The sequence below is a fragment of the Triticum urartu genome, chromosome 3A (assembly GCF_056163025.1).
Source record: "Triticum urartu cultivar PI428250 chromosome 3A, HENAU_Tu73, whole genome shotgun sequence".
Lineage (NCBI taxonomy): Eukaryota > Viridiplantae > Streptophyta > Magnoliopsida > Poales > Poaceae > Triticum > Triticum urartu.
Window position 1 is genome coordinate 490,680,654 of NC_141875.1, and position 13,339 is coordinate 490,693,992.

Consider the following 13,339-nt stretch of genomic DNA (forward strand, 5'->3'; position numbering starts at 1 on the left):
AAGCTAAGTCATTCTACATGCACTACATTCTGTTATTTCTATCTTTCGGAGTATCCCATAATTCACACATCACGTTCACTCGGAGGCCACGCCACCGAGTGTACCTCTACGCTCGGCCGCTTATTTTCACATACTTGCTTAGTACTGGTTATGTGACTCCCGAGTCCAACTTCCATTTTTTTTCGCATGCATCATTCACGAACACCATGTGTCGTTCTTCATTTCGAGTTTGCATCGGTCCTCTGGTGCAGCAACTCAGTAGAAACACTACACTTCCGTTTTATTTGAGCCAGTATTCTAATGAGCTCAGTCGGATCCGTCGCTTCAACAAGTTCGAACGGATCCTTCGCTCTTTCAGACTCTTGCTGGTTAACTAGCAAGCCCCTTGCACTCCCAGCGGGTGTCTATGGGTGTTATTCACACAAATCATTTCAGCACACATCAAATTTCCTCGAGAAATTATTTCGTTGGCTTGTGCCATTTTTTACACAAGTTACGCGATCACTTGATGGCCCTATGTGCCAACTTCATCGCTACTCAGACTCGGTCGTATCGGTCCTAGCGCACCACAACGCCAACCTTGTCACTTTGTTGACTTCAAACGCATCCGGCCAAACCCTCTGTGGAATCCTCTTCATCATATCAGTGATATAGACCTCGTCAGACATGAGACAAATAAGTCCTTTTTATAATTAAACTTCACACTTCACTCTTTTGCGAGTTTGCCTCTTTCGAGCATCACTCGGAAGCTTCTCCTCATCTTTACCCGAGTTCGACTCGATGGATTGCAAATCATCCATTCAAAACTATATTTCTCGTATTCCAACGTGTCCGTTGTCGAGGCCTGTAGTACGCTTGGGGGCTACGCCGCACTCGGGAGCTGCATCTAATTTGGAATGACCCTCTCCTGAGTGGTGGAGTACTTCATCAGCAGTCAGATCCTTCACTTCAACAAGTGCATCCGATCCGCCACTTTGACAAGTTTTATAATCACCCAGGCGCTCTGCGCACCATCTTCATTTCTACCCAGACTCAGTTGTCATGCCGGTCTTGTTGCGTCGCAACCACACTACACCGAACTTGTCACTACATTAGCTTCGAAAGCATATGGCTAACTCCTTCGAAACAATTTCAGGAACTTGGCTGGACACGCAATCTTTCACTCGGCTGCCCCGCGCATCGTCACTTGGCCACGCCACGCGTCGTCATTCGGCCACCCCGCACATCACCACTTGGCTGGACACGTAGTCCTTCACTCAGCCAGCTCGCGCATCCTCACTCGGCCATCCCGCACGTCGCCACTCGGTTTTGCACATCTTCACCACTTGGCCGCTCCGCGCACCGCCTCTCGATTGTGCATGCCTTCACCACACGGCCGCTCCGCGCGTCACCACTTGGCTGGACACGTAGTTATTCACTCGGCCACCTCGCGCGTCCTCACTCGGCTGCCCCGCGTGTTGCCACTCGGTTGTGCACATCTTCACCACTCGGCCGCCCGACACGTTGCCACTCAGTTGTGCACGTCTTCATCATTCGACCACCTCCCACAACATGACTCGACTGTCCCGCACGTCATCATTCGATTGTATACATCATCGCCCCTTGACCGCCCCATGCGTCATCACTCGGTTGTACACATCATCGCCCCTCGGCCACCTTGCGCGTCACCATCAGTTGGACATGTCTTTACCTCTACACCCCCAGCACGGGAACGACTAAGTTACTCATATGATCAAACCTCATATCACACTCTGTAGCAAGCTTACCTCTTTCAAACATCACTCGGGGGCTACTCACAGCCATTGGCCATGCTGTCCTCAGGGGTTACGCCCATTCGATCGACCCATTAATCGCATCAGGAATATCTTTCTGACCATACATACAAGTGCCACCAAATTTTTCCTTGCAGTCAACATACCCCGATCAGTCAGGAAGCACGTCCACTCGGACAAATACCCCTTTCACGCAAAATCTAATGGTCAATATAAGAAGTAATACTGGAACGATCACTCCCTGGAGTGTCCGGCTTTTTTCTACAGTCGGCAGTTTCAAAGCCGAGTTCATTCACCGTGCCGAGAGCATGAAGATTCACCTGCTTGACTGAGTTCCAGGATAAATTTATTCCATGTCGAGTGCACGAAGATCAATCCAACTGACTCAGCTCCAGGCTGAGCTTATTTACCATGTCAAGCGTCTGAAGATGCATCTGATTCACTCAATCTGAATTAAACCCTCTGCCCGACTAATCTAGTCTGACAGAGGCTTGGGGACTACACCCAGTGGGTGCACTCAGCGTGCCCCCACTGGAAGAGAACTCAGAAAGAAACATTTTGCTCAATGCAAACCCAGCTCCAGATCACTCGACCTCTGAGTCGGAGAAGAACAAGTACAATCAGTACCAGCTAAAAAGATTTTCTCTCTCAGACCCCCGTCGACTACCTGCAGTCGACGGCGGTCTCGGGGACTACACCCAGTGGGTGCACTCAGTGTGCCCCCACTAGAGTAATCTCCACTCAGTATGGCCTAACCAGTCCGAGTGACGAACAACAAACAAACAAGTTTTAAAGAATCCTGTCGACTACCAAAAAAAATCCTATAAGGTGAGTTTAACGCTCCTCCGTGGACCTGTTCTGAGCCTTCTTCAAGGACTCAAAGCGTGAAACTCACAAGTATGGATCTAAAACCGACTCGTATTGACGTTCCTCCAGGATAAGAATGGCGTCTCTCTGAGAGAGCAGCCCATGTGTCAATCTTGTTGCATAGATTAAATGACACATCCATACTCTGATCACAAGTTAACCTCTTCCGAGAGATGATCGAATGTCACCAAGTTGCTCCTCGCGGGCACTTACCCAGATCAGTCGGGAAGCACAGTACCAGAATCCATTGAGATTTTGTTCAAACCTTAGTTGTCTGAAATCACGATGACAGGTACCGAGTATTTCCGTAATCACTCGGGACAAATTGTGTCTTTCACAAACTCGTTCTTCAAAATCGCAATCGATTCGGGGGCTAATGTTGGGGATACACATAACAGGTAGGCCCACGAAGGGTCGAAATATCATGAAGCATGGGGTCCACACAACATGTGATTCCAGGTAAAATTCATAGAGACATACTATCCACTCGGACAAGCAGCATACCATCCACTCGACCAAGCAGCATACCATCCACTCGGATGACAGTTCACCACTCGACCGTACGACTCACTCGGATATACGAAGACCAGTGGACAGCAAAGCAGACGACATCATTCTCATAGTGAAGGCTTGATAGTGGTCTGGCTTTATGGCATTCATACCCCACTTTGTAACATAGGAGGTGAGGGGGTGGCGCACTCTATATAAGCCACCCCCACCACTAGACTAGGGGGGCTTTTTTCTTCCATCTCTTTCTCTTTTTCACCATTAGTCTCAGGACTACGGGGATTCGTCTCCTCTCATTGTAATCTCCTGTTACATACTAAGATAAAACAAAGCCTCTCCGGAGCACGAGACGTAGGGTTGTTATCTCCACCGTGAGAGGCCCGAACTCACTAAAACCACCGTGTCACCCATATGCATCTCGATAGATCATGCTCCTTTACCCTACCCCTCTCTTATTGTCGGAATCGTTACCACAACACTATGTCCATGGCTCACGCTCATGTATTGCGTGAAAGTTGAAAAAGTTTGAGAACACCAAAAGTATGAAACAATTGCTTGGCTTGTCATCGGGGTTCTGCATGATTTGAATATTTTGTGTGATGAAGATGGAGCATAGTCATACTATATGATTTTGTAGGGATAAGCTTTCTTTGGCCATGCTATTTTGAGAAGACATAATTGCCTTGTTAGTATGCTTGAAGTATTATTGTTTTTATGTCAATATTAAAATTTTGTTTTGAATCTAATGGATATGAACATTCATTCCACAATAAAGAAAAATTACATGGATAAATATGTTAGGTAGCATTCCACATCAAAAATACTATTTTTATCATTTACCTACTCGAGGACGAGTAGGAATTAAGCTTGGGGATGCTTGATACGTCTCCAACGTATCTATAATTTTTTTATTGTTCCATGCTTTTATATTATCTGTTTTGGATGTTTTATATGCATTAATATGCTATTTTATATTATTTTTGGGACTAACCTATTAACCTAGAGCCCAGTGTGAGTTTCTGTTTTTCCTTGTTTTTGAGCTTCACAGAAAAGGAATACCAAACGGAGTCCAAACGGAATGAAACCTTCGTGATGATTTTTCTTGGACGAGAAGACACCCCAGAGACTTAGAGATCAAGTCGGGAGAGCCACGAGGCGGCCACAAGAGGGAGGGCATGCCCCCACCCTTTTGGGCTCCTCGTGACTCCCCTGACCTAATTCCTTCGCCTATATATTCACATATATTCCCAAACCACCAGAGGCATCCACGAAAATACTTTTCCACTGCCGCAACCTTTTGTACCCGTGAGGTACCATCTAGGGGCCTTTTCCGGCGTCCTACCGGAGGGGGATTCGATCACGGAGGGCTTCTACATCAACCCTATTGCCCTTCCGATGAAGCGTGAGTAGTTTACCACATACCTATGGGTCCATAGCTATTAGCTAGATGGCTTCTTATCTCTCTTTGATTCTCAATACCATGTTCTCCTCGATGTTCTTGGAGATCTATCCGATTTAATATTCTTTTGCAGTGTGTTTGTCGAGATCCCATGAATTGTGGATTTATGATTAGCTTATCTATGAATATTATTTGAATCTTCTCTGAATTCTTTTATGCATGATTTGATATCTTTGTAATTCTCCTCGAACTATCGGTTTGGTTTGGCCAACTAGATTGGTTTTTTCTTGCAATGGGAGAAGTGCTTAGCTTTGGATTCAATCTTGCGGCGTCCTTTCCTAGTGACAGTAGGGGCAGCAAGGCACGTATTGTATTGTTGCCATCGAGGATAAAAATATGGGTTTTCATCATATTTCTTGAGTTAATTCCTCTACATCATGTCATCTTACTTAATGCGTTACTCTGTTCTTCATGAACTTAATACTCTAGATGCAAGCAGGAGTCGGTCGATGTGTGGAGTAATAGTAGTAGATGCAGAATCATTTCGGTCTACTTGACACGGAAGTGATGCCTATATTTCATAATCATTGCCTTAGATATCATCATAACTTTGCACTTTTCTATCAATTGCTCGACAGTAATTTGTTCACCCACCATATTATTTGCTATCTTGAGAGAAGCCTCTAGTGAAATCTATGGCCCCCGGGTCTATTTTCCATCATACAAGTTTCCGATCTACAATATTAGTTTCCGATCTATTATTTTGCAATCTTCTACTTTCCGATCTATAAACCAAAAATACCAAAAATATTTACTTTATCATTTGTTTAAGTTTCATCTATATCTATCAGATCTCACTTTTGCAAGTAACCGTGAAGGGATTGACAACCCCTTTATCGCGTTGGGTGCAAGGTTTTTGATTGTTTGTGCAGGTATTAGGTGATTTGTGCGTTGTCTTCTACTGGATTGATACCTTGGTTCTCAAAATGAGGGAAATACTTATCTCTACTTTGCTGCATCACCCTTTCCTCTTCAAGGGAAAAACCAATGCAAGCTCAATAAGTAGCACACGACACTCATGTAGTTGCATGTTCACTGTAGATAAATGTTCTAGAAATTCAAACACCATCCTTTCCCTCTGTAACACCATTTTGTCTTTCAAAACATAATGAAAAAAATTAGGTGTACCACAAACAGTTTACTCGCAAGAATCGTGTGGGATGTGATATAAAATATCTTGGCGCATCGTCTTGTCTGGCTTACGTAGGAAGCTTCGTCGTCTACAATCCACCGCGCGCGCTTGAACCACACTTGCGCGCCAGTTTCTCGCGGCACTGAGCAAAATTTTTCTGCCACCATGGAAATATCTATCCCCCGGCCCCTCCCTCCCACCAAAAGCCACATTTCCACTATTCCTCCTTTTTTCCAAGTTCAAACCTTCACTGCTACTTACTGGCAGCTCAACCTGCTTGCCGACGACCCTTCTTCTTGCAGCACCGCCTCCTTGCCAGCGACCCTTCTTCTTGCAGCGCGGCCTCCTCGCCGGCGCCCCTTCTTCTTGCAGCGCCGCCTCCTCACCGGCGACCCTTCTTCTTGCAGCGCGGCCTCCTCGTCGGTGACCCTTCTTCTTGTTGCGCGGCCTCATCGATATGGTCAGGTAATCTACACCCCACCCACACTATCCTCCTCCTTCCCCGTCCGACATGCCCCGACCGACGGCGCGACATCTTTCGCCGAAATCACCTGGCCCCGTCCTCCAATTAAGCGCCGCCCACAGCCATTTTGCATGCATTATAATGTGGAGCTCAGTAGCATCTGGTAGCGGAGAAGCAAATTACGGCCGCACGCACGAACAAGGTCGCTATGGCTGCCATGCGTGCTGACTGCCAGATCTTGGAGGAGCACCTCATCTTCGAGGCCATCGTCGATACCGCCACGCGGTTGTCTACTTTAAAATATAGTTTGTACGTGTTGTTTTCTTGAGGCCACCGCTAGTGCCTTCTAGTGATTTGTCCTCTGTAATGTTAATATGCAATCTGATATTCTGAAATGTAATGTTCAGTTAACAGTCTGGTCCAACAATTGCTACATTTCATAGTACTGTTCTCAAGCATTCTTTGTTTCATTAACTGTCTTATCTTCTAGTACATGTTCTATTCTACATGTTGTGCTGAGTTAAGTGTTTTGGTATATTTGGTTTGCTGTCCATTTAATTGTTTGGTTCAATTCAGCAATTTGATTTTCACTTGTTTTGGGGTACAATTTTGTATTGTTATGCATGTGAGAAATAAATCGAATTTGGTTGTACTCAATACACATTCTACTAATAGTATGGCAACTCTCAGTTAACCTGATCAAAATCTTCCTTACATGTGTTGCAGGGAAACAATGGGAGACAATGCGGTTTACCATTGAGGTCTGCTCATGCATGGTCCTTTCACTAATAGCACATTATTGTTCACTTGCAGGAATCATTCTAATATTTAGGTTTCTTACAATTTGGTCTTGCACATGTAGGTCCTGCTGTCAGAGGCTTAGCCCCACTGTTCGACCCATTTTGCATATGGGGACATGAGATTTCCATGAATATCAGTCAAGTCAAGAAACTCAAAAAGATTGTTAGGATGAAGAAAGTTGCGACGAATAACAACAAGATCTTTGTTTGCACAATAAAGAAGACATCAGTCAACTATAGGATGGTACTAACTCTTTTACCTTGTTTTTACCCCTTGCGCCATTTCAAGATTTATAACAACGATTTATGCGTATCTTTGTTTTTAGTACTTTTCAAAGCAGTTCACCGATGATTACCTCTCAAACCGCCTGCATGGTCAAGAGGCGAGGAAGGTATTCATTCAACACACACGGTACAATATTGAAGTCTTCCTGAAGAGGACGAAGGTTGGGTGGGAAATTATCCATAGCCACTGTCCTAAAGTTGCAAGGACATGCAGACTAAGGCATAGCCTAGTGGTAGGAAGGGGCTGATGCCTTCCCACCCACCCAGGTTCAAGGCATGGTACTTGCAATTTGGGTTTGTTGCACCAATTATACTGTAGGGGGTTCCCTTACAGTCTTTCTATCAAAAAAAGTTGCAAGGCCATTCAACATCACTGAAGGCTCGATATTCGCCTTCCGCTTCTGAAGTTTCCCAGATGAGATTCATCTGTCTATTAACCGTGTATGATGCTACTTATCCAAAGGTTTTCGATGTTCCATGTGAAACTTAGTGCCGTTGTGTAATGGCGTAGCTAGCTATATCCCTCTTTGGTGTAACCGAGTGCTGAAGCTATCTAATGTAATTCAATTATGAAATCCTGGTTGCCGTTATACTGATATGAAATGTCTGATGTGTTTTATAAGAAATGTCAATTTGATTACTACATGGATTATCAATAATAGGCTAATTACCCTGCTTATTCGGCTTTTCTATTGCAGACGGTTACTCAGACAACACCGTGGGTGATGAACTCAAACAACACACACGGTTTCTAGAAAGTAGGCGTGTTGGATCAAGTAGTAATCACACACGGCTTCCGGAAGAGAATTGTTTGTGTTAGGCCACCTTGCACAAACGTTTCCACACAAAAACTGTGTGTGATATACATACAAACGGATATGTTTTTCTGGGATTCACTGTGTGGGATGTACGTACAAACAGAAACGATTAGGCTTCAATGCCTCGCCCGATCACACACGAGCTTATTTTGCCCCTGCCTGTGTGGCTGGATGACCTATCCCCGACGGTTTCTGTGTCATGTGGGAAGGACCCCCTATCGCACACACTCACTAGGCGATGGTTTAAAAATCTGTCGCGGAAAGGGGGTAAAAACCATTTGTATAGCACGTCTCTGCACCAGTGTCATAAGCACCCTTAAAAGCAACACATTCTTCAATCTGTTCGATATTATAGTAACTATAAACACCTTTGGCATAAGAAGATATGATTTCATTATCATTAAACTCACATAGGTAGGGAAGGTGTTTTTTAGGGTTCTCCGAGCAACAAGTAAAATTATAAATTTCACATAGATTCAAAGCATATCATAGCAAACTATTTATTTGATTCCATAAGAGTCCCCCTTTTGAGACAAACGATGACGCACAAAATGAGCATGCTCATCTAATGATTTTCCCTCAACTAAACTAGTTGGGGTTTCAGCAGAAGCACATATGGATAAAAGGTGATTCAAGTAGAAAGCTTTAAGTGGATCCATATCAATAGATTTTTAGCAAGCAAACAGAAGGCACATGACAACACAAGCAAATATAGCAAACGAGCAAAAAGGCATACGAAAAGAAGGCAAATATTTTTGTGTATTTCTGAAGACATTTTAGAAGTGGGGGAGAGGAAAATGAGTGGCAAATGGCAAATAATGTAAGTACAAGAGATGAGAGTTTATGATAGGTATTTGGTGGGCTTGATGTAGAACCTCCCGGCAACTGTGCCAGAAATTCTTCCAGCTACTTCTTGAGCTTGTGTTGATTTTTCCCTTGAAGAGGAAAGGGTGATGTAGCAAAGTAGAGATAAGTATTTCCCTTAGTTAAGAACCAACATATCAATCCAGTAGGAGGTACAAGAAAGTTCCCAATAGATGTACCTGCACACAACACGGAAAAGGGGTTGTCAGTCCCTTCATGGTCACTAGCAAGAGTGAGATCACTACAAAAAAAGACACATCCGTGACATTTTGGGCTGAACGAATTTTTTTCTGTCATACTTATGACACTTCTATGACGATAATTGTGACAAAACCGGTATCATCATAGATGTGGTGGGGTCCTACTTCTATGACAAAAAATCATGAAAGAAAATGGACTTTTCGTCCTGGGCGGGCCGGAGACACAGCTGGATGACATTCTTTGGGCCGTCCATGACGGGAAAAACCATGGTAGAAGCGAGGGCGAGGAAAATATCGGGGTGTTCCCGGTTACGGTGGGTGGTCGGGGCCGAGCGATGCGCGTTTCTCTCGTACACGCACGCGCGTGGGTGCGAGGCGTTGGGCTCTAACTGAACCCGAGCGAGGCATTGGGCTCTAACTGAACCCGAGCGATTGCACTGCAGGCTATGCGATACTGAACCTGAGCGATCGATCGATGGCTGTTAACTGAACCCGATCGAGCGATTCCTTTGCTACTGCTGCTAACTAAAGCCGATCGATGCTGCCTCTAGATGAACAGTGAGCATTGCTGGGGGGGTGTGGATGGACAGTTCCCGGTGGGGGTGGATGAACAGGACCCCGTGGTGTTGCCTCTGGATGAACAGGACCCCAATTGATCGAGCCAGTTGGGGCTGGATGAACAGGACCCCGTGGAGGGCAGGATGAACAGGACCACCCCGTGGAGGGCTGGATGAATAGTAGATGGTGGAGGGCTTGATGAACTGTAGCCCGTGGAGGGGTGGTTGAACAGGAGCCCGTGGAGAGGGCTGGTTGAACAGTAGCCGGTGGAGTAGCGAGCGGTGGAGGCTGGATGAACAGGAGCCCGTGGATGAACAGTCGCAGGTAGAGGTGGAGGAGGTCGACGGTGGATGAACAGTAGCCCGTGGAGGCTGCAGGGGGTCGACGGTGGAGATGAACAGTATCCCGTGGAGTCCTGTTTTGCGGTACGCCACACCCCTCCCGTTGAATAGGACCCCCGTTTCGACCGTAGCGCTCCAACACAAGTCTGTTTCTTCCGTTTTGCAGTACGCCAGACCCCTCCCGATCAACAGGACCCCGTTTCGACCGTAGGAGGTCCGTTTCCTCCGTTTTGTGGTATGCCAGACCCCTCCCGATGAACAGGATCCCGTTTCGACCGTGGCCGGTCGAACACAAAGCCGTTTCCTCCGTTCTGCGGTACGCCAGGCCTCGTTTCCATCGGCTGTTCCGTCCAAGCCCTCCCGATGAACACGACGACACATTCCGTTTCGACCCAGCCGGTTGGCTCCCCATGAACACGACGACGACGCTGTTTCTCCGTTCCGACCCAGCCATGTACATGTGCCCTGGCCGTATGTATGCGTGAGTAGGCGCTCGAGACCCTGCCCGTATGTACGTACGTGGCCGTATTTTCTTTCTTGCACACTGGCCGCAATACGTACGTGTATATGCTACGTGCGCCCCTCTACTACGACACGTGTGCGCTCTACATCGACCAGTATGTATGTACATGTTCGCGACCAGAATGAAAATGCTACGTACGCTTCGACCAGGTGGGTCCCGACTGTCAGGCACTTCCTTGCATGCGAAGATGTAGCTGGTGGGTCCCAACAGTCAGGGGGGTGAATCATTTTTTCCTCAGACGCACTTCCTTGCGTGCGAAGATGTAGCTGGTGGGTCTCAGCAGTTAGGGGGAAATGTTTTTTCATGAAATATGGTGGCCCGTCCGGTGGGTCCGTGCTGTCAGGTGGAGGAATAATTATATTGCGTGTAATAAGGAGGCACTCCCTTGCTGCGGCCGTGGACCCAGCTGTCAGCCTCTCCACGTACAGTCCACGTCCGATGGAAGCCGTTCCTTGACCACGTTGACCACGCCACGCCGAGAGCACCAGGGCGGTGGACGACGGTGAGGCCTAGGAAGGGGACGACGTGGAGCGGGGGAATACGCGACAGCGGAAGTCCGTGTGGAGAGGAGTACGGGGGTTCACTGGTTCGGCTGCGGTGTGATGCTGCCGTTGCCGCAGGGCCTGGCCAGCGTTAGGAGTAGTAGGGGGCGGTGAGGCCTCCGCGGCAGCACAGCCGGCCACGGGAGGCAGGAGCATGCAACACGACCGGCACTGCTTTGGGCGGCTGGAGCAAGAAGACCAGAGGTTGAAGAAGCACTCTAGCCATTGGATGGACATCATACAGTCACTGGAGCTAGAATCGTTCATATTGACAAAGTTGACAAAGCACTCCGTCCCTGTCAACTTAGTAGGCTCACAAGTCAGCCACCCACCAAGGTTGGTCCCAACTAGCAGGGGCAGTATTCATTTTATAGTGCGTAATAAGGAGGCACTTCTGGTGGGTCCGAGCTGACAGCGGGGGAATGTTTTTTTTCGTGAAATACGGTGGCCCGTCTGGTGGGTCCCAGCAGTTAGGGGGGAAACGTTTTTTTCGCCAAATATGGTGGCCCGTCCGGTTGGTCCCTGCTGTCAGGTGGAGGAATAATTATTTTCCGTGTAATAAGGAGGCACTTCCTTGCGGCTGCCGTGGACCCAGCTGTCAGCCTCTCCACGTAAAGTACTCCTCCGATGGAAGTCGTTCCTTGACCACGTTGACCACGCTGCACCAAGAGCACCAGGGCGGTTCACGATGGTGAGGCATAGGAAGGGGATGACGCGGAGCTGGGGAAGACGCGACAGTGGATGCCCACGCGTAGAGGAGTATGAGGATTCACTGGTTCGCTGCGGTGTGAGGCTGTCGTCGCCGTAGAATAACAGGGGGTGTGGGTGAGTAGAGGGATGGCCTAGCCAGCGGTGGGAGTAGTAGGGGGAAGTGAGGCCTCCGCCGCATCGCAGCCGGCCATGGGAGGCAGGAGCACGAGGCACGACCGGCGCTGGTTTGTGCGGCTGGAGCAAGAAGACCAGAGGTTGAAGAAGCACTACGACCGTTGGATGGACATCGTACGGTCACTTGAGCTAGAATCGTGCATATTGACTAAGTTGACAAAGCCTCCGTCCCCGTCAACTTAGTAGGCCCCCAAGTCAGCCTGCCACTACACTGGGTCCCAGCTAGCAAGGGGATTATTTATTTTTTTGTGCGTAATAAGGAGACACTTCCTTGCGTGCGATGATATAGCTAGTAGGTCCAAGCTGTCAGCAGCGGTAACGTTTTTTTCGCAAAATACAGAGGCCCTTTCAGTGGGTCCCAGATGTCAGGTGGAGGAATCATTATTTTGCGCGTAATAAGGAGGCATTTCCTTGCGTGCGGCCGTGGACCCAGCTGTCAGCCTGTCCACGTATAATTCACTTTAGATGCATGTCGGTCGTTGACCACGTTGATCAGGCCGCGCCAAGAGCACCAGGGCGGTTTGAGCGGTTGGAGTAGGAAGAGCAGAGATTGAAGAAGCACGACGGCCGTTGGATGGACATCCAACAGTCACCGTTTGTGCGTCAACCTTTTTTTTAGGAAAGCCTCAAATCTGTGGAAAACATCATACATCCCATCTGCCATTATTTCTAATAATTTACAGCCCATTTGCTAATTCTTAAGGTTTTTTGGAGGCCATATTCTTTTTGTTAGCATTACAGCCCATAGTGTGGCCACGGTTAAAAAATTATACGAAATTTTGCATATTTCGGTGCGGTCTGAACTGTTTTTAATCTCAAAATTTCGAGTCACATTCAAACTGATTTTAAAAATAAATAAATATTAATATAAAATCCAACAAATTGTCCACGCATAAAAATCAATGCAATTTAAAATTTTGAAATGAAAAAAGAATTTTGAAACTAATTGCCGGTTTGATGTGTTTTAAAAATGTACAACCCATTTCTCATTACTGATAGGCCATTTTCTCGGCCAGCCGAATGAAGCTCTCCTTGTCTTGAAAGATTTACAGCCCAACAGGCGTGACAAAGCGACTTACTTGGCAAATCACAAAAAAACCGGGCTGTGGCTATGGACCCAGCTGTCAGCCTCTCCACGTACAGTACTCTTCCGATGGAAGTCGGTCGTTGACCACATTGACCACGCCGTGCTGAGAGGACAAGGGCGGTGGATGACGGTGAGGCCTAGGAAGGGGACGATGCGGAGTCGGGGAAGACGCGACAGTGGATGCCCACGCGGAGAGGAGTACAAGGCTTCACTGGTTCGGCTGCGGTGTGAGGTTG